Source organism: Melopsittacus undulatus, chromosome Z, assembly GCF_012275295.1.
Source record: "Melopsittacus undulatus isolate bMelUnd1 chromosome Z, bMelUnd1.mat.Z, whole genome shotgun sequence".
In the NCBI taxonomy this organism is placed as follows: Eukaryota; Metazoa; Chordata; class Aves; order Psittaciformes; family Psittaculidae; genus Melopsittacus; species Melopsittacus undulatus.
The window spans coordinates 15,110,055-15,133,411 of NC_047557.1; the positions used below are offsets into that span (position 1 = coordinate 15,110,055).

Below are 23,357 nucleotides of genomic sequence, written 5' to 3' on the forward strand. Positions count from 1 at the left end.
AGAGCAATAAGAGGCAGGCAGTGACAAAGAAAATGTATTCTGGTTGTGTTTGAGAATGTTAGTAAAAAAGGTGACACGAGTGACAGAGAACGAAGCTGTTAAAGCAACATTTGTTACATTACTATTAACCTTGCAGGAATTTAAATGCTGCTGCAAATATAGAACAATCATAATTTCCCCATCAGACATTCACTCCCCAGTCTGTGAACATCTTCTGTGCCAGTTCTATCACCTCTAACAGACTCTTTCACTGCTTTTATTCATTTCTGGCTTGAAGACCAGAGTGATAATGTGGGAAAAGAAAAGGAAAAGTTTGATTCCTTCCTGCCCCATTACTCTGCAGAACTGGTAGCCTTCCCCTTAATTTCATCCTCCTGAAACCTCTCTCCCCACCTTCCTGCAGGAGATAAAGGTGCGTTTTACTTCTGCCGCCAGTGAGTTCTGGAGCAGCCATTGGGATTGCATATAACCATAACTTCAATCTTGATCCTGTGCCTAGGGACATGGCACCAGCTTTGCACTTGTGCTGTCTTATCAGACATATTACTGCTGACAAAGTGTGTCAAAGGGACACTCCGAGGGACCAGATAAGCGCACAGTAATTAGTATGAAAACCTTTTAACATGGTCTCCTTGCAGGGGTGAGCAGAACCACTTTATACTAAAAACTACTTTGAAGTCATATTTTGTCCACTTCTGCTAGACATGGTTCCTAATACTACTTCTGCCACAGGTAGGATTCAGCCAAAACATCAAAGCTGGAACACCTTTGTGCAAATGGAATGTCATAGCACAAACATAATAGGCACACCCACTACTGACCAATGGATACAGCCTAGAGGTGCATGTGCAAAGTACAACACATTCAAAACTCAGCACAAGGCAACTGCTCTTTGATCAGTCTTTTACAGAACAGAGATTTTATCCTTCAGAGAATCACAGAATAGCTGAGTTTGTAAGGATGGAAGTAGTCTATTGGTCTGGAGATAGCATTCTGTACCTAGTGACCAACTTTCAGATCTGGAATGACACCGTGTTCTTGCTCTCTCTATAAACAAAATTTTCACACACAAAAAGGGATTTTAAGTAACTACTTACTCTTCCTCCTCTAGCATCACCTATGAAATATGCCTGAGGATCGTTTTGTTTTGTGCTTTTGAACAGGGCTATAGATGCCTCCAAGGGAAGCCTGTGACTGTTGACATTGCCAGTAATCTCCATGACTAGGACAAGCTGCTCTTGACTAAGGCTAAAGCTGTTACTATTTTAAAGTATTCTTAAAGAGATATTTTGTGGCCCACGGCAATGCCTGCACTGAGCAAGTGTTTCTGAACACCAGACTGAGTCAAGATTATGTCACCTAAGCATTGCTTGTTTCTTATACACAGCTCACTTCTAAAATCAAACAGGTTGGAAGGTGGGGAAAGATCAACATGGCTTTAAGGCCCAAGATAACTGGCAGTTAACTGCAGTACAACAGGCAAGTTCGGCTAAAAATCTGTTTAGGTTACTCGTTATTCAATTCATACTCATCATCTGGGATATTTGAAAGTACCCACATTTAACCTCTTACAGTTTCCTTCTGAAAACACAAATACCAGCTCCTGTTGCTTTTAGAACATTACATCAGTTAATTCTACATTTCAAATTCTCAATAAAGTAAAGAAATAAGAAAAAAAGAATGCGGTATTTCTAGCTCTCTACTGCGAGCACATCCACAACTACAGACATCACAAGGACAATTCTGATAAAGAAACTATTATTTAACAGAAAATTAGTACATGCTAATGTACTAATTATGTACAGAGGAGGGCCACGTGGGTCATCAGGGGACTGGAGCACCTCCCGTGTGAAGACAGGCTGAGAAAGTTAGGGCTATTCAGCCTGGAGAAGACTGCATGGAGACATCAGAGCAGCCTTCCAGTATCTGAACGGGGGCTATAGGGATGATGGGGAGGGACTTTTCATTAGGGACTGTAGTGATAGGACAAGGGGTAATGGGTTAAAACTTAAATAGGGAAGGTTTAGATTGGATACAAGGAGGAAGAAGTTCTTTACTGTGAGGGTGGTGAGGCAATGGAATGGGTTGCCCAGAGAAGTTGTGAATGCTCCATCCCTGGTGGTGTTCAAGGCCAGGCTGGACAGAGCCATGGGTGACATGGTTTAGTGTGAGGTATCCCTGCCCATAGCAGGGGGGTTAGAACTAGATGATCTTCAGGTCCTTTCCAACCCTAACTATTCTATGATTTTATGATTCTATGCTGCCCTCCTGAGAGCATGCTTCCCCTTCTTTACTATCCTGTTATTATTTGTGTTAAGGAGGAGTTGCTATCATGTTTTCTGAGACTGTTAAGTGCAAATAGCCTCCTACTTCTTTTCAGTCAAACCACCTCCAGACAGATTTCCTTGCAGACTTAATGCCGTCAGTACGGTGGAGCAGTATGTGAGTGGTGGGGGCTCTGCAAGAGCCCCCAATTACTGTACTCTAAAAGCTTGTCGTGAAATGAACTATTAGTTTCACCAAAGGTAGCTTCTAAACAAGCCAGTCTTTACTCAGACAAATGTAAGATTAACACCATTGGAAACCTGGAAAAGGGCTGTAAAATCAGACCATGGTGCAGAGCAAAGCACGCTAATTTTCACTTCTAATCAGCTCAGAGGAGACCTCATCCAGTGCCACAGTGGCAGCAGGGCAAGCTCTGGGCAGCAGCACTGCTTACCACATCTCCATAGCCCTTAGAGCCATACCCAGCTGCTCTGCCAAGTGCAAGTCAGGCCACCAGATTTCCTGCAGACATCTAAATGCAAACACCATCAGGAATATTTTTGCATTACAGATGTAGAAGTGGAAATGATTGTGTTGGAGGCCTTCCCCACTATTTTTTTCAAATGTGATCTAAGTCTCTCAGCTGTACACAGAAGAAAAGGTGGAGGATGAAGGGAGTTATATATTGCATGTGTGTATACTAAATGCAGAAAAAAAACCCACTGGATATTTGTGCCGTGCACTGAAAATTTTAAAAGGTGCAATAGCCTTACAAGTGTTAAAACCTGCCACTAAAAAAATTATTTTAATTTCTTCAGTCAAGTGAAACTGTAAACATGAATTCTGATGTGTGTGAGCAGACACAAAGAACAAATTATTGAATAGAAGAAGGCTCCTTTCACTTACCAGGCTAAAATCCATTGGATTAATGGAACAAAAAGCTCAATTTGCTAAAATTAGTAAATCAGGTCTTCTTTCAGCAAGAGTAACTGCCAGTTTTTTAAAAATAATATTCATATTGCAATTGATCAAGCACCTACAACATACAGTTTAAGATCAGCAACGGTTACAACTTCAGTATCAGACCAGACACAACACTATGACTTTCATGATATATGTGAGGGGCTGTCATAGGTATACCATCATGGTCTTCTCATTTATGAATTTCACTGCACATATGAAGATTTAATAAAATATTCTGCATCACATTATTAAGCATCACACACAACCTTGTATTTTAAGGACACCTATAAATCTAAAGATGAATTTTAAGGACAACTATAATCTGAAGATGTATTAGCCATCCAATCACTTGGAAATTAAATACTTGGGGCAGAGATGCAGCTCTTGTCTATCACCAGCACTCCACAAATGACAATTCTTTCAAGATTTCAGGGTTTTGGTGGAACACTGTAAACAGATCTATTGTTTTCTTTATACTTTGCAAGCTCACTGCTGCATGTTCAGATGCACCAGATACCCCTACCAGAGCTCGCAATTTAGTTAAGACTAGTCTCAGAAGTATCATATTAGCCAGTTTTCCTCTTAATTTGGTGACTAGCATACAAGAATGTGAACATATTGTGGTATACGAACATACAAGAGGTAAAAAATAGCAAGAGGTATATCTGATTCTAAGCATAAAATTAATGTACCAGGAATAGTTTGGGGTGTATTTTATTCCAGCACCAGCTCAGTCTGTCTGAGTATGTCACCAGCATCCAAGTTTTACCTCCTGGGGCAATCAGCAGCACTTGAATTGTGGGCCAACAGCTTCAGGATTAGCAAAAAGCTGTGATGATCCCAGGTAGCTCTGCTGAGCCTGCAAAATGACATATCCCCACAGTGAATGCCTTCCAATCATAATTCTTATTCATAATCCTAATGCTGCCTTTGACAGGACAGCCTTGAAGAGCAGTATGCAGCTGAAGAGGCTTATAAGAGAGAGAGCTGGCCAATGATTTTTTTGTATTGCTTCCTCTCATGCACACATAAAACACTACTTATTATGTATAGCCACAAGCAATTCAATGTTCACACTCTAAAATATGATCGAATCAGACAACCTCTGCTTCTTGTGCTTTTATTTGATTTCTTCTCATGGAAAACATCCCTTAATACTTTCAGCAACAAGAGAAATTTCCCTTGAAATAATTGCTTCTGATTTACATGGATCTATCTCTTGCCACTTACTGTATCATTTCAGAAACACAGAACATTTTGGACACTTGATTTTGCATTTCTCCCACTTCTTGCCTCTCCCTTCTTCTTTGAGCTCCATTTTTTCCCTCTGGCATATACAGTGTAGCTCTTCCTAACTCTTGGCTATGTTGACGTGTATTAGCCTTGGTATAGTTCATATTTAATTGTGTTCTCCTGTCTTTTTTTTTCTTTTATTTAAACGAAAACAAACAGTGCAGTATTCTCTGTTAAATCTTAGCATCACTACTGAACAGTTTGATTGATCTTGTAGCTGACAGAAATTAGCTGTCCAGAATACACAGTTTCTGCATCTTTACCCATTATTTTAAGGCCAAGAAAAAGAAAACCAGGAGATGTGGTTATACGAAATGAGGTTGCATTGAGAAGGCAGTAGAAGAATGATGCCTTGAAACAGATTTTTCATTAAAGATCCCTAAAGAAAGCCACTGCCATCAAGATGAATCTCAACAAGAACTTTTAAAGGTAAGATTTTTTCAATTATTTGTAGAAGCATCAAACTCTGCTGCAAGGACACCTGCAATGCAAAGAATAAGGACTCCTCCTGTACTGTAATGAGTGCACTGACAGTCAGTTTATCAGCACTCCAGGATGGGCTGTCCTGGGGATATTGGTAGCTTTCCATTACCATGTGAGAAATCCAAGCTAGATTCCTTTTCATTTTCTCAGTCACTGAGCTTGAAAAGTTGGGGCAAATCTGAGCAGTTCATCTGATTCTTGTGGGAGAAAGCTGGGAAAACAGATGGAACAAATACTACTCCCTTTTCTGAGTCAGTTCACAAAGGCTTTCACATACAAACGTTCTTAAAAGTCCACTTCTAATAAACTGCCCATATAAACTTAGCTGACTGACTGTGCCAAGGCTGACACATAAGAAAAAAAAAAAGAAAAAAGGATGTAAAATACTGCAAAGGAAGTGGTGGAAGAGGGAAGCATGTAAGATGTTATATTTTGATCATTCCCCATGCTCTGAACTTTTCCTTATCATTTGGTTGCCTTAAATTTTCACATTAGACATTTGTGTATTGTCTGGCATATTTGACAGATGGCTACAAACAAAATAACTCCCTTAGCCAGGGTGCCGAGTGCAAGATATGTCTCCCAAGACAAGGTGCTCTAAAATAAGCCACTCTCATGCAACGTCTCAACTATAAACAAAGACACTGTAATGTTCGACTTCATATTCACTAGAGGGAAATAATGAAACATTTTCCCTCAGGCCCCGAGATGCAAATGAAAAATGCCACTTCACCTTCACCAAAGTTGTTTTTTTGTTTGTTTTTTTTTTTTCTGCAAAAGTAAAGAAAAACAGCCCTAAACAGCAAAGCCTGAAGTTTAAGATGTTGCCACCTAAATGGGTAAAAATTGAGTATCCCTCCAGCCCACAGCTTGCCCACAATCAGTTTGCTTTGCTTATCTAAAAAGGGTGCAAGAGAATAAGCAACTGGAGCAGCAGCACCATGAGGAATTACATAGTCTTATGCAGCTGGACATTAACAAAACCCCTCCACCAAGTTCCTCCACCATGGTGTCCCCAGCCTTCTCAAGCTGAGGTCTGCAAATACAGTACAGCTCTGCTTTACTACATGCAACCACTGGTTTACAGCATGACTTCTTGGGAAAGTACTGCAGAGGAAAAAACCTTTCTAGGAGCCCTCACTGTGTCCTCCGCATGATTGGTATTTGACTTTTACATCCAACTGCAGAACAAGGAAAACAATCTCATTCAAAGTTTGGTGTGTGACAGTTCAAGACAGTTGTGTTTCATAAGCTGTTGGCTGCAAGGCATCATGAACATCAGACGACGGCACATGAAGCTGTCTGGCACCCAAGGGTTGTGACAGATGTCAGAGCACGTCCTCTTCATAGCCAATGCTGCCCTCATGTCTCCTATCACTTTCTCGCACCATGCTTTGCTGCTTAAAGAGATCTCCACAGTCGTGTGTACTCACTGTAAACAAGGCTTTCTTACCAGCATATACAGAAGACTAGAATATGAATGGCTGCTGCTGTGTGAAGAAAAGCATCTACAACATTTGCAGAACACCAGATCAATGCCAGAAATTTGCCTCTTGCAGTAAGATGACATGACGACTGGAAGATTATGAGCTAAGTAGTTTTATAGAGGAGAAGAGTAGAGTGATTCACCCAGCTGGAAAAGGAGAATCCAGAAAACAAGTTTAAATAAAACTATTTATTTGGTCACTGCTAAATGGAAACATAAGCAAAGATGAGCTGTGTTTTTATTCCTTGACTGTGAGGTGTAGATAGGAGACCTCTCTGCAATCAAATAGGGAGGTTTAACAATAGATCCTACTTAAGCTGGGTGTAAATATGTTTTCAGCCCTATGGTTCAGAAAAGCGTTGTCAAACCAGTCATGCTGTGATGAGTCAGTATTCCCTTTCTGCCAGGGGTTATACCTCAGCAGAGCTGTAAAAGCCCTCCAAACAGAGGTATGGGGTAGCCTGCCACCCCTCTTCCCCCACAGGTTCACAACCTGAATTCTGAATAAGGTTAAATCCTAAAATATGAAGTTTAATAACACCCTTTCCAAAGTTTCCATGCTTTTAATTACAACCATCCTCTCTTCCCCTCTATAATTAATCTTCCTATCCACACATATGACTTGTTTAGTTATTGACCTTGAAGCCCAAAAGGTATCACTACAGGACGGGAAAGAAAACAGCAAAACAGCAAACAAAGGCTTCAATCTCAACAAGTAGCCAGGAAACAGGACTCACTGGGCATGCTATTTTAGCTGGTAGATCAAAACTAACCAACAAAAAAAAACCCCAATAAAACCAAAATACCCCTAACACATAGTAATAGAAGTGTTAGAAGGGCTACTGTCGGAAGACTCTTAGCTAGAATATATATAACTATATGTTACATGTATCAGCCACATCACCTGGTGCACATCCTCCCATCCTCCCTGGTCCAGGAACATAAATAGACTAATCATTTCATTTTGCAAAAAGAATGGCAACAAAAGACACACTGAATAGAAAGTATTCAACTGTCAGTGCCTGCATTTTACTCATCTCTTCTACCATTGCTGAACAGGCAATTTAAAACCCCACACCATCGATTAATCTAGAGTCCTGTGAAACACACTAGGAAACCAATTTCAATCCAGTTGTTATTGCATTATTTGTTGCTAACAGTATACCTGCTCTATTCAATACAGCAATCAAATAAACCACTGTGCAATACAGAGAACTATAAGAAATGAATGAGGCATGTTACAAATAGCAGTATTCCATTTCCTAAATTTCCAGTCTGCAGTCCACACCAGATTCCCAGTTGGTGTTTATCAGTACAGCTCTAATGACCCATTAGGCCAATTTAGATTGCTGCAGATCTGGCTGTTAGTGTTTACAATCTAGCATTAAGAAGTCAATGAAAAAGCACAGACAGTACTATTGATTAACTGAATGAACAGCTGATCTGCACTTTGTCCAGGCTCAGGATACATCTAATTTACACTGGGTATGCTCATGTCTTTAAAAATAATAATTAGTTTTGCTATTTTATACTGACACTACATAAATACAACATTTCATATTAATTTCCTATCATGTAATTGGATACTATCCTTAACCTCCATCTAACACATTTCAGCTGCTCTCATCCTCCTCCCCCCCGCCTTTAATGTTAACTTTGATAGTGTAAAATTTACAAATTAGTAAATATACTTTAAGGACTTTCCAAAGCATCCGAACATGGAGTGTTTTCAGTCTTGAATGTGCCAAAAAAAGCCAAGTTTTCTCTGAACATCATGCCAATGACTGCAGTCCACCGAGACTGACTGTGTTTTGGCTTTAAGGTGACACTTCCACAGTCTAAGTACTGTTATACTCAATAATCCCACAGCTGGTGATACTAGCAAAGCTAGTATATACTGGTAAAGCTGACACAGTGCATTGATGTTGCCAGCACAAATCCTTTCACGCTTTTTCTGAGTTCTCTTGTAACTTCCATGCCACCTTTTTTCTTCTGGGTAGAGATTGCCCTTATTACTCAGGCAGGAATATGACAGACCAAATTGCCTTAACATCACCTTCCCCTCCACTCTCTAGCTGTATGCCAGCCTGAACATTTACTAATCCAAGACATTTGCAAGGACTTGCTCAAGATGGCCCATTTTTGATCCAGCTGTGTGAGGACATGAGTGGCTTGTATGAAAGGAGATCCTTTGCTTTAGGCCACTAAGCAATTTGATAAAACAGCACTGCTAGACAGCATCTCAGTTCAACACTTCCATTCCACAGCCAAACAATGGCAGCTGTTCCATTCTGCTATTATTGCAGTTATTCAAGAAGTCTGTCAAAGCTCTGCCTTTATCAGTGTCTCTTTTTTTTTGTCCTCCTTTCTGCCATTCTTCCAGTTATAGACATATACATTAATTCAGGAATATGTCAAATTTTGAGTAACTGAAAACTTTCAAAACATGAAATCCTTGCTAAAATCAATCCAGCAAGCTGCCTGCAATTATCTAAAAGCAGATTGAATTAGATAAAAGACCTAGATTTTCATATATAACTTCGTTTAAAGAGGTTTTTCACAACCTTAGCCTCCCTGTTAGATGCGGAATTGCCATCCTGCTGGGACATCACTGAAGCTGTGGAACACATGGAGCCAAAGTTCTCAGGCCCCCCCATCCCTCCAACACACAGTTGTAACCCAGAGAGTGTCATGGAAGACAAATTGAGTGCTAAGCTTTAGTGGAAATCACTTCATCACTCAACTATCAATTCTGCAAAAAGGAGGATATTAGTACACGTTCTCCCATTAAAAGTCCCCAAGTAGGAAAGTGACTGTAGTGACAGGACAAGGGGTAATAGGCTAAAACTTAAACAGGGGAGGTTTAGACTGGATATAAGGAAGAAATCCTTACTGTTAGGGTGGTGAGGTATTGGAATGGGTTGCCCAGGGAGGTTGTGAATGCTCCATCCCTGGCAGTGTTCAAGGCCAGGTTGGATGAAGCCTTGGGTGATATGGTTTAGTGTGAGGTGTCCCTGCCCATGGCAGGGGGGTTGGAACTAGATGATCTTAAGGTCCTTTCCAGCCCTAACTATTCTATGATTCTATGATTCTATGACATATGGGAACTAGGCATCGCTGAATTTTCAGTTGAGTAGTACCTGGTGCAAGTAAACACTAGGTCAACAGCTTAACAATATCCTTGTTAATTAATGCCTGTCACAGAACAAGGCTATCCCTCTCCCCCACTAGAACCACCTTGCTGCATTGCCACCCTTCACCCCACAAACTCTCATGCCATGTGCAGCCAGATCAGCAAGCTGGACACAGCCATATGGCAGCTGCAGAGCCTGCCTTGCAGGCAGACAGTGGCTCCAAATGGTGCCGCAAGGAGGAATTCATTCTCCTCTCCCACCCCAGTAGCATTATCACTGATCAGACCGGTCCCATGTACAACACAAGAGGCCTTTTTGCAGAAGTTTGATTTTGTGCTGTGCTTCACAATCACAGAAAAGACGTTCAGTATTTTCAAAAGAAAGTATCAAAATGATTGCATGGCAAATTATTTCTCACCTATGACAAATGCCTAGTCCATAATCTTCTGTTATTAGCAACCACACTGATACATAGCGAAGAATAAAAATCTCCTATCAGAGGGCATGTTTTGAAATCTAAACATATTCATCAAAAATTAAAATTTGCAGGAAGCTCCAAAATCTGTTCTCACAACTGGCAATCAGCCATTTCATACATTATGTTACTGACATACTTTAATTAGGTTTAATTCACACATTATAATCACTGTCTAAATAATTTGTGATGCACTTGTTATGAAAGAGCTTTGCATCTTTATCAAAAACCAGTTGCTTTAAACTTGCAGAATTCACTAATACAACAAAAAAATATCTCACATCATGAATTATGGCATATCTGTCTTCCAACTGAGAGCTTGGGTTTTTTGAAAGCCACCTCCAAGCTAGTAGCTAATAGCTAAAGTATTAGAATCTCTCTTCATCAAATACAATAAAGAAAAAGGAAGAAATAATTAATTTGCTATAAGGACTGGCATTTTTTTTAATACACTTCAACAGGATTCAGAAATTAATCTTCTCAATTCCTTTGAAAAATCCTCTGAGCATACACTTCTACCTTTCTGTTCCCAAAGATATTTGAAACTCTGACTTACAGGAGTCTGTCTATTGCTGGGATTCAGTGATATCTAGGCTCTTCCACATGAGACAGACAGCCTGGGAATTCTTAACTACAATACGCAGTATCACTGGTTCTGAAAAGGCAGGAATTTAAAATTGAAATTAAAGATTAATACCCTTTGCAATAGTGACACAGGTGTTGGTATTATTAAAGTTCAGATCTCATTACTATACAGTTCTTCAACATCCATAACTGATTTCTGAGCATTGTTCCAGGCAGATTTAATACAGCCCAGTTATCATATGTGGAGTTTTATGAATCTGTTGTATTTGATAGGTGCCATGGTTTAAGCCCACCTGGTAACTCAGAACCACACAGCAGATCATTCACTCCCCATCCCCTTTTTCCCCCCAGCTCCCGGAGGGATGGGGAGGAGAATCGAAAGAATGTAACTCCCATGGGTTGAGATAAGAACAGTCCAGTAACTAAGGTATAACACAGACCACTACTGCTGTCACCAATCATGATAATGATAAGGGAAATAACAAGGGAAGTGAAAACAACCGCTCACCATCCGCCGACTAACATCCAGCCAGACCCAAGCAGCAATCAAGCAATCAAGCTCTTCCGGGTAACATCCCCCCATTTATAGGCATAATGTGCTGTGGTATGGGGTATGTGGTATTCCCCTTTGTTTAGTTTGGGTCAGGTGTCCTCTCACTGCTGCCTTCTGGCTTCTCCTCATCCCTGGCAGAGCATGAGACTTAGAAAGTCCTTGGTCAGAGTAAACATTACTGAGCAACAACTAAAAACATCGGTGTTATCAGTGCTGTTCCCAGGCTGAAAGTCAAAAACACAGCACTGCACCAGCTACTAAGAGGGAGAAAAATTACTGCTACTGCTGAACCCAGGACATGTCCTACCCTTATTCCATACCATTCACATCATACTCAGATCCCACATTTTTCAATATACTATCACTCGTCTCATATATACATATATATATATATATACACATCCACAATTAGACAGAGAGAGAGATATCCTTCCTTAGTGCATGGACCAACCCCTGTAAAGCTTCTGAGTTCATTTGGTCCATGATGTTGGGCTCCATCTCTTGTAACAGTCTTTCAGAGCAGGAGAGAGAGTGTGCAGTGTTGGATCGTTGCCTGCTGATGACACCTCAGAACTCGTCTGGTTACTGCTGAGCTTGTCTGGTTTCATCAAAGTTCATTCTTCCTTGGGATGATGATTGGAGGGAAGCCAGGGCCAGCTGCTGGTGACCCAAAGACATCTAGCTAGTAGGCTGTGAAAGTGCTACATAGCAGTCAATAGCATACAATTGAGTTCATTGGCTGTTTTCTCCTAAAATCAAAACCCCTTGAGGTACACATCGGACTTCCTCATCTTCTCACATTACTCATCAAGTACATCCAGTTCCCTGAGCAAAAGCAATCCCATGAGTGGGTTTGCCTTTACCTGAATCAGGAATAACCCAAACTGTTACCCAGAAAATTCTTTATGTGCACCACAGGAACTTTATCCCCTTCTACAGTATGTAAAAGTACTGACTTGGCTGGGCCAGCCCTGTTGGCAGATCCTCTGATGCTGACCAGCCAAGGTGGTTTTTGGTAAATGTGTATCCCAGTGTTCGAAAGTTCCATCACCCATTGCTCTCAGTGTAGTTTTTAACAGCTCATTGTACTGTTCGATTTTCCCAGAGGCTGGTGCATGGTAGGGGATGTGATATACCCACTCAATGCCATGCTCTTTGGTCCAACTGTCTATAAGGCTGTTCTATAAATGAGTCAGTATACAGATAAATTACTGGCCACTTTTCTCATTCAGCAATATCCAAGGCCAGCTGGATGGCTTTCACCTCAGCCAACTGACTCAATTCAGCCTCTCCTTCAGCCGTTTCTGCAACTTGTAGGGGACTCCATACAACTGCCTTCCATCTCCGACACTTCCGACACTAGAAGGACCCACTGGCCTAGATGCTTGTCCATATTATCCCACACACCCTGCCACTCATGACTATCCAGCCTCTTGATACTCCTATATTATTGTCTAACCCTAGACAAGACCCAAACTCAACTCTGCTTGACTTTCGAGATAGATGAGATGGTCGTAGATAAAACACACTCTGTATGAGTGCCAACATGGTGATCCCCATCACAATCATCAGGTAGGTCTCAAGGGTATCCAGAGGCCATTCAAAACCTTCAGAGCTCTCAAATGAGGCTGTAAATCATCTGGTGGGGGAGCTGGGAGTGTAAGTGAATGTCTTCTTCATAGGTTGATCACCCAAGGAGAGAAAAGAAGATGTGTAATTGCTAAACAATTCCATTATATACCTCCCAAAGTATAAAGATGATGACCATACTGGGAATGCCAGCCAGAGTAGTTTCATGACCAGCGAGTCTGTTGCATTACAAGTCGTTATCATAAAGTACAGCCAAACAAGAACCTTAGCCCAAGCCCCCCAGCCAATAAAACACTAAACCAGCAAATACTGGCTATAAGTAAGGTATGACAGGCTGAAACTCTGAGATCAAGAGCAACAACTTTGAGAGCCAATAAATCAGCATTGTGACAAGTGACTATTATCCAAAACAATGGATGCTTATCACAACTATGATTAAACACACTCTGGTCAGATCTGTTGCTATGTCAAACTTTTGTGCCCCACGTTGGGCGCCACAAAGTACTGTTGTGGTTTAAGTCCAGCCAGTAACTCAGAACCACACAGCAGATCATTCACTCTCCACCTCCCCCCTCTCCTTCGTTCTCCCACTCCCAGAGGAATGGGGAGGAGAATCAAAAGAACGTAACTCCCATGGGTTGAGATAAGAACAGTCCAGTAACTAAGGTATAACACAGACCACTACTGCTGTCACCAATCATGATAATGATAAGGGAAATAACAAGGGAAGTGAAAACAACCGCTCACCATCCGCCGACTAACATCCAGCCAGACCCAAGCAGCAATCAAGCAATCAAGCTCTTCCGGGTAACATCCCCCCATTTATAGGCATAATGTGCTGTGGTATGGGGTATGTGGTATTCCCCTTTGTTTAGTTTGGGTCAGGTGTCCTCTCACTGCTGCCTTCTGGCTTCTCCTCATCCCTGGCAGAGCATGAGACTTAGAAAGTCCTTGGTCAGAGTAAACATTACTGAGCAACAACTAAAAACATCGGTGTTATCAGTGCTGTTCCCAGGCTGAAAGTCAAAAACACAGCACTGCACCAGCTACTAAGAGGGAGAAAAATTACTGCTACTGCTGAACCCAGCACACAGGTGAACCATAAGTTCTCTTACATAGTAAGAATAAAAAGCAAGCCTGGTGCAGGTGAATGAAAGTGAAAGGAACAATCAGCACAAAAACTTGAGAAGAAAATCTTTCGAATTGCAACCTATTCTGTCTGAACAGACTGCCACTACAATGGCTTTATTTGCGGCAGTGCACTTCAAACACAGGTGATGCTCACCCCAGGTGCTTAGCTGTCAAAAAAATAATAATAAACCAGTCAGAATTGCACCTGATCCCTAAGCAAAAGATATAATCCATCTGTAGCCTTATTCACTAACACACCTTTTTGTGCACAGACATAAATCCACATTATGCCCTAATTATTTCCTCTTCCACAAGTAAGCTTCATTTAAGAACTCCAAAAAAAAGACATTTCAATTATTCGCATACAGAAAGCCAGATTTCATGGCAATGATCGTTTTTCACCAGTCAAGCACCAACAAAAATGCACACAAGGGCACTGCAGTCTGGACAATAAGTGACATGTTCAAGGATGACAAGACAAGTGCAAATGCAGGTGCCAAGCACAGCTTTGTGTATGATGCCACACGTAAAAAGCCCATAAGGAGGAGCAGGGAGACAAACAACAACTGATCTGTGCTGAACTCTATCCCCGTCTGCTGCATGCTCTATTTAGTGGTTGTGCACAGGCACATCACCCAAAAACCTTGCTCATTCTGTGCAGCAAGAGCAGCTGCAATGGAGGCAGAACGTGCCTCTTGGTGTAGGAGGAAAATGAATAGTGAGCAGAAAAGCAGTCTCCACCCTCATGCCACCAGTTAAGTTTCATCAGTATGTGACCTTTTGTTTGCCATCAAATCATCTCCCTAGCAGTCAAATCATATGTTTGGCTATTCATCAGATCCTCTGAGCATTCAAAACACCTGTTCACAGACACAAAGGATGTTTGAATCCTTTCTGCCCTCTGTTGTGGTAGCTTAACAACTAACAGAGAGCTCCCAGCTGTGTATAAGCAGCAGAGAAAAACTGCACAGCCAGCAGGGAATGAGATGTCACCAGTGCACTGGTACTTACATAAGGAAAAAAAATTAGATTCTGGAATCTTAGTGACAGGTCATCCCTTTTCTTGTGTCATAAAAGAAAGATGCTCAGAATAATTACTACAACAGCAATGTTAAATGTTAATTTGTACAGTACTCCATGTAGCATACAGTTCTGATTGACATTTTGGCTAGAAAAGGAACATTATTTAGCAATCTCTGTTTGCTGAATTAAAGCACTAATAGAGGCAGTTTGATAAAAAAGATGTCACTCTCTTTGAAACCAAGCCAAATGAAAGAATTGTTTTTATGATTTTGCTCCTGTAACTCAACAGTGATATTTAAACACAGAGATTTCCAGGAATTCAGTATGGGTGGATTTAATTCCTCAGAATTAAACATTAAAAATTGTAGGAAATCCCTGCAAAATTATAGCAGTAAAACTGTCCCAGATGAACAAGTGCTGTCTGCAGAAGCAGCAATGAGTCAGGTATCTGATTTCATCACACAGATGAACATTCACTTAGCTGGTCCATGTCTATCACCCTGACCACCTCACCCATTTGTAGCTGCTTAAAATTAAGCCTCTCATCTAAATTGGTAGTGGTCATCTAAGTCCTGCAGAGGTAAGAGAGAAATAGAGGCACCTCTGATGGGTACTTACCTTGGCCAGGTATAGGTGTCTAATGTAAGTTAGAATAATTCACTAGTGGAGGTAATTCTTTTTCTCTACTCTTTAAAGGAGACAAACAGGTCACTTAAGGCAGTTAAAATCAGGTGATACAAATCTCAGCAGACATGTCTCTGCTATTAATGAATCTATCTTTAAGGTAAGAGAAATAGTATCCCTGTATTACTAATGGGTGAGTAGGCTGGTTCTTAAGAGACTGAAGGTTATACCTTAAAGGAATTTGAAGTCCATCTGTATGGAATTTAGAAGTTTAAACTCTGAAACTATGACCCTGAAAATCCTCTGTGGCAGACACACAAAGAGCAGAAGGTCTTACTTCTTACCACAGCATTTCCCCAGCAATGAGAGGTGTCCAGAAATGAGTCAGTTTCATGGATGAGCACCTCGGTGCCCAAACAATATATAATCCCTTTTTGAATGCACAAACCTAAAGCGTTCTTGCTCTAAATCCCTATTTAGAAACTAAGCTGTGAACACACACAAGAAAAAAAATCAGAAAGACTTGAAGGTGCTCAGCATCTCCAGACTTAAGGCCACATGGTCTAGAAGAAGGAGTATGGTTAAGGGATAAAGGGTGTGTGTTGCAGAGTGGTGAAAAACAGCTGAGATTACAAGAAGTCTGCAAAATCCAGGCCCACAATATTTCAAACTGAGCACCAGAAATGTTGTTTGGTTTATTTAATTCTTAAATGTATTCCATTTCTGTCTCATCAGGTACAATTATTGCAGTGACATCTGCATCAGGATAGCTTGCAGAAGTCCTCACTAAGGAGCATGACTGCCTTGCACATGATACGAGTTGGAGTAACTTCTACAGAAACATCACAGACAGCCTGTATCTCTACAAGGATCTAGCCATCTAACAATAAAAAGAAATGCGTAGAGTAGGAATAAAAAATCAAAAGAGGAGAACTGAAAGAAACACTAAGATAGTAACAAACAGCATAAAAAAAGAACACAACTCATCAATTGCTTGTTAAGTGCTTCATGCTTTTACATCACAGAACAGCTCATTCTTAGGGAAATACTGGAATAAGACTCTCATTCTGAAGGAGTGTTTCTCCCACACAGAAATAACATTAAAAGTATAAGAGCAAAGGTGATGGTGCTCATGGGAAATGCTGGCTCAAGTTCAAAAGAAGGGGACACCACTACAGGAAGGCAGGCAAGAGCCAGCTCTCTAGAGCTCCCAAGACTCACTGGCTGGGCTGAGGCAAACTGGGATCTGAAATCAGGCATGAGTACCCTGTGTTTGATGTGATGATGGGTAGGCAGATGTGGGCAAGGACAAAAGGAAGGAGAGCCTCCAACACCAGAGCTGCTGCTACAGGTCCTGCAGAAACACTTATGGGGAAATGTACCATTCTCTCTGCCCATTTGCTCCACACAAACAATGTAGAGAGGAAGGTCACAGCCGAGAAAGAACCACCACAAAACCCTGCCTGAGTGCTCTCTGTAAGGCAGGAGACAGACCCCCCATGGGGAGTAACAGCACATCATCCCGTAACACTGTGTTGGACAAACTGAAATTACACAAGCCATCTTGATATTTCTCTCCCTATGACATGAGAACAGTGCACAGATTGTCAGTCCTTGGCAATCTGAGGGAAACCATCTTTTGGGATATGCTCGGCACAACCCAGGCTATACTCCATTCAATATCCAGACACATACACTTTCATGTTTCACAGATTGAGATACTTAGACTGTGTTTATTCTTAGATGGCACTAGCATTAGTGTCAGGTTGTATTTTTGTACTTTGCTTGAAGTCTGCTGCTTCTATTTCAGGCCTGGAAAAAAGTTTCTATACCTAGAAGTTTTATCCAATTGTTTCTAGTTATAGATGCCAGTCCACAAAATATTTTTTCTAAGTGTCTGGGACTATTACAGCCATAAGGAAACTATGCAGTATGTGAAGATACTGAATTGGACGTCTTCATTTTCAACGACTTCAAGAGAGCAGACTTTGGCCTCTTCAGGAATCTGCTTAGCAAGGTTCCATGTGATATAGCCCTAGAGGGCAGGGGGGCCCAAGACTCTTGGTTAATATTCAAGGATCACCAGCTACAATCTCAGGAATGTTGCATCCCAACTAGAAGGAAGTGCAGCAGGAGGGCCAGGAGGCCTCCTTGGATGGATAAGGAGCTGCTGAGAAAAATTCACAGGAAAAAAGAGGCTTATAAAAGGTAGATGTAAGGACAGGTGGCCTGGGATGAATACAGGGATGTTGTCTGGGAATTCAGGGACCAAGTTAGGAAAGCTAAGGCCCAATTGGAGCTAAACTTGGCAAGGGATGTTGAAGATAACAGGAAGGGACTTTATAGGTATGCAGCGGCTAAAAAACAGACTAGGGACAATGTAGGCCCCCTCCAGAAGCTTTCGGGAGAACTGGCTACACAGTATTTGGAGAAGGCTGAGGTTCTGAATGGCTTCTTTGCCTTGGTCTTCACTGGCAGAGGCTCTGACCATACCACCCAAGTCTTGGAAGGAAGATGCAGGGACTGTGAAAACCTAGACCTTGGGCCCACTGTAGGAGAGGACCTGATTTGAGATCATCTTAAGAACCTGAATGTACACAAGTCCATGTGACCTGATGAAATCCATCTGCGGGTCCTGAAGGAGCTGGTGAATGAAGTTGCAAAGCCACTGGCCATCATATTTGAAAAATCATGGAAGACAGGTGAAGTTCCCAACGACTGGAAAAAGGGAAATATAACCCCCATTTTCAAGAAGGGGAAAATGGATGACCTGGGGAATTACAGACCAGTCAGCCTCACCTCTGTGCCTGGAAAAATCTGGGAGCAGATTCTCCTAGAAGGCATGCTAAGGCACATGAAAAACAGCAAGGTACTTGGTGACAGCCAGCATGGCTTCACTAGGAGGAAATCCTGCCTGACCAATTTGGTGGCCTTCTATGATGGGGCTACAAAAGTGATGGACAGGGGTGGAGCAGTTGATGTCATCTACCTGGACGTGTACAAAGCATTTGACACTGTCCCACATGACATCCTGGTCTCTAAATTGGAGTGTCATCAATTTGATAGGTGGACCACTCAGTGGACAAAGAACTGGCTGGATGGCTGCACGCAAAGAGTTATGGTCAACAGTTCAATGTCCAGCTGGGGACCAGTAACGAGTGGTGTCCCTCAGGGATCGATCTTGTTTAATATCTTTGTCGCTGACATGGACAATGGGATTGAGTGTGCCCTCAGCAAGTTTGCTGATGACAGCAAGCTGTGTGGTTCGATTGATACGCTGGAGGGAAGGAATGCCATCCAGAGGGACCTTGACATGCTTGTGAGGTGGGCTGATGCCAACCTTATGAAGTTTAAGCATGCCAAGTGCAAGGTCCTACAGCTGGGTCGAAGCAATCCCAGGCACAGCTACAGGTTGGGCAATAAGGAAATTCAGGGCAGCCCTGCAGAGAAGGACTTGGGGGTGTTGGTCAATGAGAAAATGAACATGAGCCAGCTTCAGTGTGCACTTACAGCCCAGAAAGCCAACCGTATTCTGGGCTGCATCCAAAGAAGCATGACCAGCAGGTTGAAGGAAGTGATCCTGCCCCTCTACTCTGCTCTTGTGAGACCTCACTTGGAGTATTGTGTGCAGTTCTGGTGTCTTGTCCTGGGCTCAGCAGTAGCAGTCATTTTTTTCTCCTTCTTGGTAGCTGGTGCAGTGCTGTGTTTTGACTCTCAGGCTGGGAACGGTGCTGATAGCAAGTATGTTTTGAGTTACTGCTCAAATGTTTGGTTTGTCCAAAAACTTTCTGAGCTCATGCTCTGCCAGGGAAGGAGGGAGGCCAGAGGAAGGAGAGACAGGACACCTGACCCAGGCTAGCCGAAGAGGTATTCCATACCATAGCACGTCATGCCCAGGAGGTAACCAGGAGTTACCCGGAAGGGCTGGAGCTCTGTGGGGATGGAGGAGGTATCAGTTGGTGCTCGGCCAGGTAGGGTGGGGTGAGTTATGGGTCGGTGGCTGGTGAGGTGTTGTATTCTCTTCACTTGTTATTTGCTTTATCATTATTTTTTGTAGTAGTAGTAGTAGCAGTAGTGATTTATGTTATGCCTTAGTTATTAAACTGTTCTTATCTCAACACATGGGAGCTACATTCTTTGGATTCTCCTTCCTAACCCTCTGGGAGTTGGGGTAGCAAGGGGGGGAGTGAGTGCACGAGCTGTGCAGTTTGGTTTTAAACCACGACATGTCCTCAACATAAAAAGGACATGGAACTGTTAGAACAAGTCCAGAGGAGGGCCACGAGGGTGATCAGGGGACTGGAGCACCTCCCATATGAAGACAGGCTGAGAAAGTTGGGGCTGTTCAGCCTGAAGAAGGCTGCGTTGAGACCTCATAGCAGCCTTCCAGTATCTGAAGGGAGCCTACAGGGATGCTAGGGAGGGACTATTCCTTAGGGACTGTAGTGATAGGACAAGGGGTAATGGGTTGAAACTTAAAACAGCAGAGGTTTAAACTGGATATAAGGAAGAAATTCTTTACTGTTAGGGTGATGAGGTGCTGGAATGGCTTTCCCAGGGAGGCAGTGAATGCTCCATCCCTGGCAGTGTTCAAGGCCAGGTTGGATGAAGCCTTGGTCTAGTGTGAGGTGTCCCTGCCCATGGCAGGGGGGTTGGAACTAGATATCTTAAGGTCCTTTCCAACCCTAACTATTCTATGATTCTATGATTTTGAGATTGCCCAAAATGAAGAAAAATGAAGCTACAGTATCATTTAGTTCTGATATTTACACACCATACCCAGAAGACCTATATTGGCAAGCCTCTAAGTATCACTCATTTTTAACTACTATATACAACTAGGTAGAGAATTTCAAACACCAAGAAATCATCTCTCACACTCCACTTCTCAACTCCACAGGAAGTAAAGTGAAACAAGAAACATGCTCCAGTACACTAAAAAGGAAAATTCTGACACAGAACCAAGCACTACACAAAAATCCCTACAACACTGCCAAAATAATTTGATAACAAACAAAACAAGGGAAAAAACTAATTAACATGATAAAAACACCTACTGCCAGCAACAAATTGACCTGGAAATCTTATTAAAGCAGCAGCAAAAATAACAATAGCATCAGATTGAACACAAATTTGGAGCAAAGTCCATAAAAAGGCTGTATCTGGAACAGAAGGCAGCTAATAAAAACTTTTCAACTTTCAATATTTTTGTGAACCCTATTTTTTTTCATTAAGTTAATCCCATTAGCTCATGATCAACAGCTGTCAGCTCTTGATACAGGAAACAGCACTAGGCAACCTGTGGCAGTAATTTAACTTTTCCTCTGCCAAGTAAATAACTATTAATCTCAGACTGATCTAGTATGTAAGGCTCCATCACTAAGATGAGAAAGAAGCCCCAGAAGGTGTGTGAACCGTCTTGTTGCAGAAGTGGCACTTGCACAAAGGCAAAGCCCCTCTGCCCGAGCCACCTCCACAATCCCTCCCTGCACATGTATGTGACTTTTCTTTTTCATACTCTATTGGCATCCAGGGAAGACACACATTAAAAGGCAGCTTTTCTAAGAAAGGAGAGATGCCTATAAATAAAAAGCATTACACATAGACAAAATATCAGCACATTTGTCTATTGTGCTTCTTTCCACCTGCATAGCATTAGAAATCAGTATATTTTTTTTTTAATTTGGTTGAAGAAATGCCTACAAGATCAGAACCAATCTCATGCTTTCTATGGATTACGTTACCTAACTCCGTTGCCAAACACAGTTTAATAGTTCCAAATATAGGCCCTGTATGTCTTTTTCTGAAGTCTCCCAGTGAAGTGCTGGACATAAATTTGGTTGTCCCTCTTCCCAAAACCAATTATGTTCAGTGGCACATCCCTTCCTATACATTCCCTTGCCACCCCTCTTGACTCCCCCAGCCTTCTGCTAGCAGCAAAGAAACAAGAGAAGCGGAGATGATAACTAACATCAGGCATTTTTCAACTAAAGCTTGTTATAGCATTTTCCCATGAATCTATCAGTTATTTTCTAAAAATTATTTATATGTTTGCATCCAAACAGAGAAGAGCTTGTGTCACAAATGGTGCACAAAACTGAGAGAGAACTGCAAAAGGTGTTAAGTCTAACCGTGTTTGGTTTTGCAGAACACACAGTGCAAGGGTACACTGATGAAGTGAAAGATCAATCTGATGTTACCTTTGACAGGTTTTAGACATTAAGGGCTGATACACACAAAAGATGCTAGCTTCATCTCAAATACTGCTTTCTTTTGTGTACAGAAATGATGTGTCTGCATGGAATCATTTAGGTTGGAAAAGACCCTTAAGAGTATCAAGTCCACCTGGTAACCTAGCACTGCCAAGTCCACCAAAGACTGGCATGAGTACAAGTAAGACTTAAAATTATATTTTAACCGGCTTTAGATAAATTAATGCAAGCATCTAGGGGGACACTTACATTGAAGCAGTTCAGAGAGCAAGACTGTTGTAAGAGGCGCCTGTATCCACACACTGACTCCTCTCTGCCCACCCCGAAGGGGCTCTGTCTCAGTCAGCAGAGCTGCAGGGGCTGGCACTGGACAGCAGTCTGCCACGGTGGTGCTCCTAGGTGCCTCCCAATCCCTACATCTTCCCACTGTGCACAGAAATGGTCTCATTAGTGATGCATCATAACCTCATTTTTCTTGACTAAGGCTCATCTTCTTTTCATTATGGATGCAGTAATCAGTTAATGAAGAAGAACCGCCACTGTTAAAAGACTGAATTGTAACACAGGAACTCAATTGGCATAAATGTAAGTGGAACCATATAATCTGTTGTTTAACAGGAGACTTTGCAGCCCTTGTCACACTGAAATTTCTGCATTTGCATTTGATATTAGAGTTCTTACATTTCTTCACCTGCCCCTCCTCCCCAGTAATACACACCTCTAAAGGAAACAAGAAGAGGGGATCCAGTTTCAAAGACAGGTGGAAACTGAATTACACAAGTACAGAGGAATTGTGAATAGAGTATTTTTATCTAGGTAATATTTGTAAGCCAGAACATTGACAAGGACATATTATAAACTGCATTAAAAAAAAAATCCAGTTCTAAAATAGAAGCAGCACTATTGAATTACTTCACTGTTTTCTCTTCTGGCAAAAGCATCCACTAAGTAAATAAAATATTTTAGAGCTGTGATACCTTATGGCTCTGGCTTCGGTCAGGTTGACAAAACTAGCATAAACCTCAAAACCTAGGAGGCAAACAGTTATCTCATTAAAGTGCAGCACATTAACTTGCAGCCATCAGCTTTGCTTCATGCTGTGCTGTGAATAAATTAAATGTGAATTCAGAAGAATTTTGGCTGGCTGTGTCTGACAAGCTTTATTACTGTGCACATACCAGCAATCATCTACCCAATTTTGCAGGAAAAAAACATTAAGGAGGCAAGAGCAAGAGAGTCCAAGTTTATATTCTCTGGCAGTGGAGTGGCTAAATCCATAGTGCCAGAGATAGCCTCACATAAATGCTTTGATAGCACATACACAGTTGGAGCCAATCTTCTGGACAACCACCAGTGAAGCAGATATTTTGGTGACCTACCATTAGCATCTTCTCCTTGGAGCCATTCCTATTGAATGGCTGCTGCTTATGCAAACATAGTGGGTGCTCACTCTAGCAAAAATGTAATCTGAGGAGCACTGAATATGTCAGGGTTTGGCTCAGTCACACACATATCACAGTGGCAATCACTGAATATTGTA

At 41.8% G+C, this 23,357-nt stretch overlaps 1 protein-coding gene across 1 annotated transcript in view; it reads right to left on the reverse strand.

Annotated features, from left to right (window-relative positions):
• Positions 1 to 23,357, reverse strand: part of PLCXD3 (phosphatidylinositol specific phospholipase C X domain containing 3) — an 88,808-nt gene that overhangs the window by 35,828 nt on the left and 29,623 nt on the right.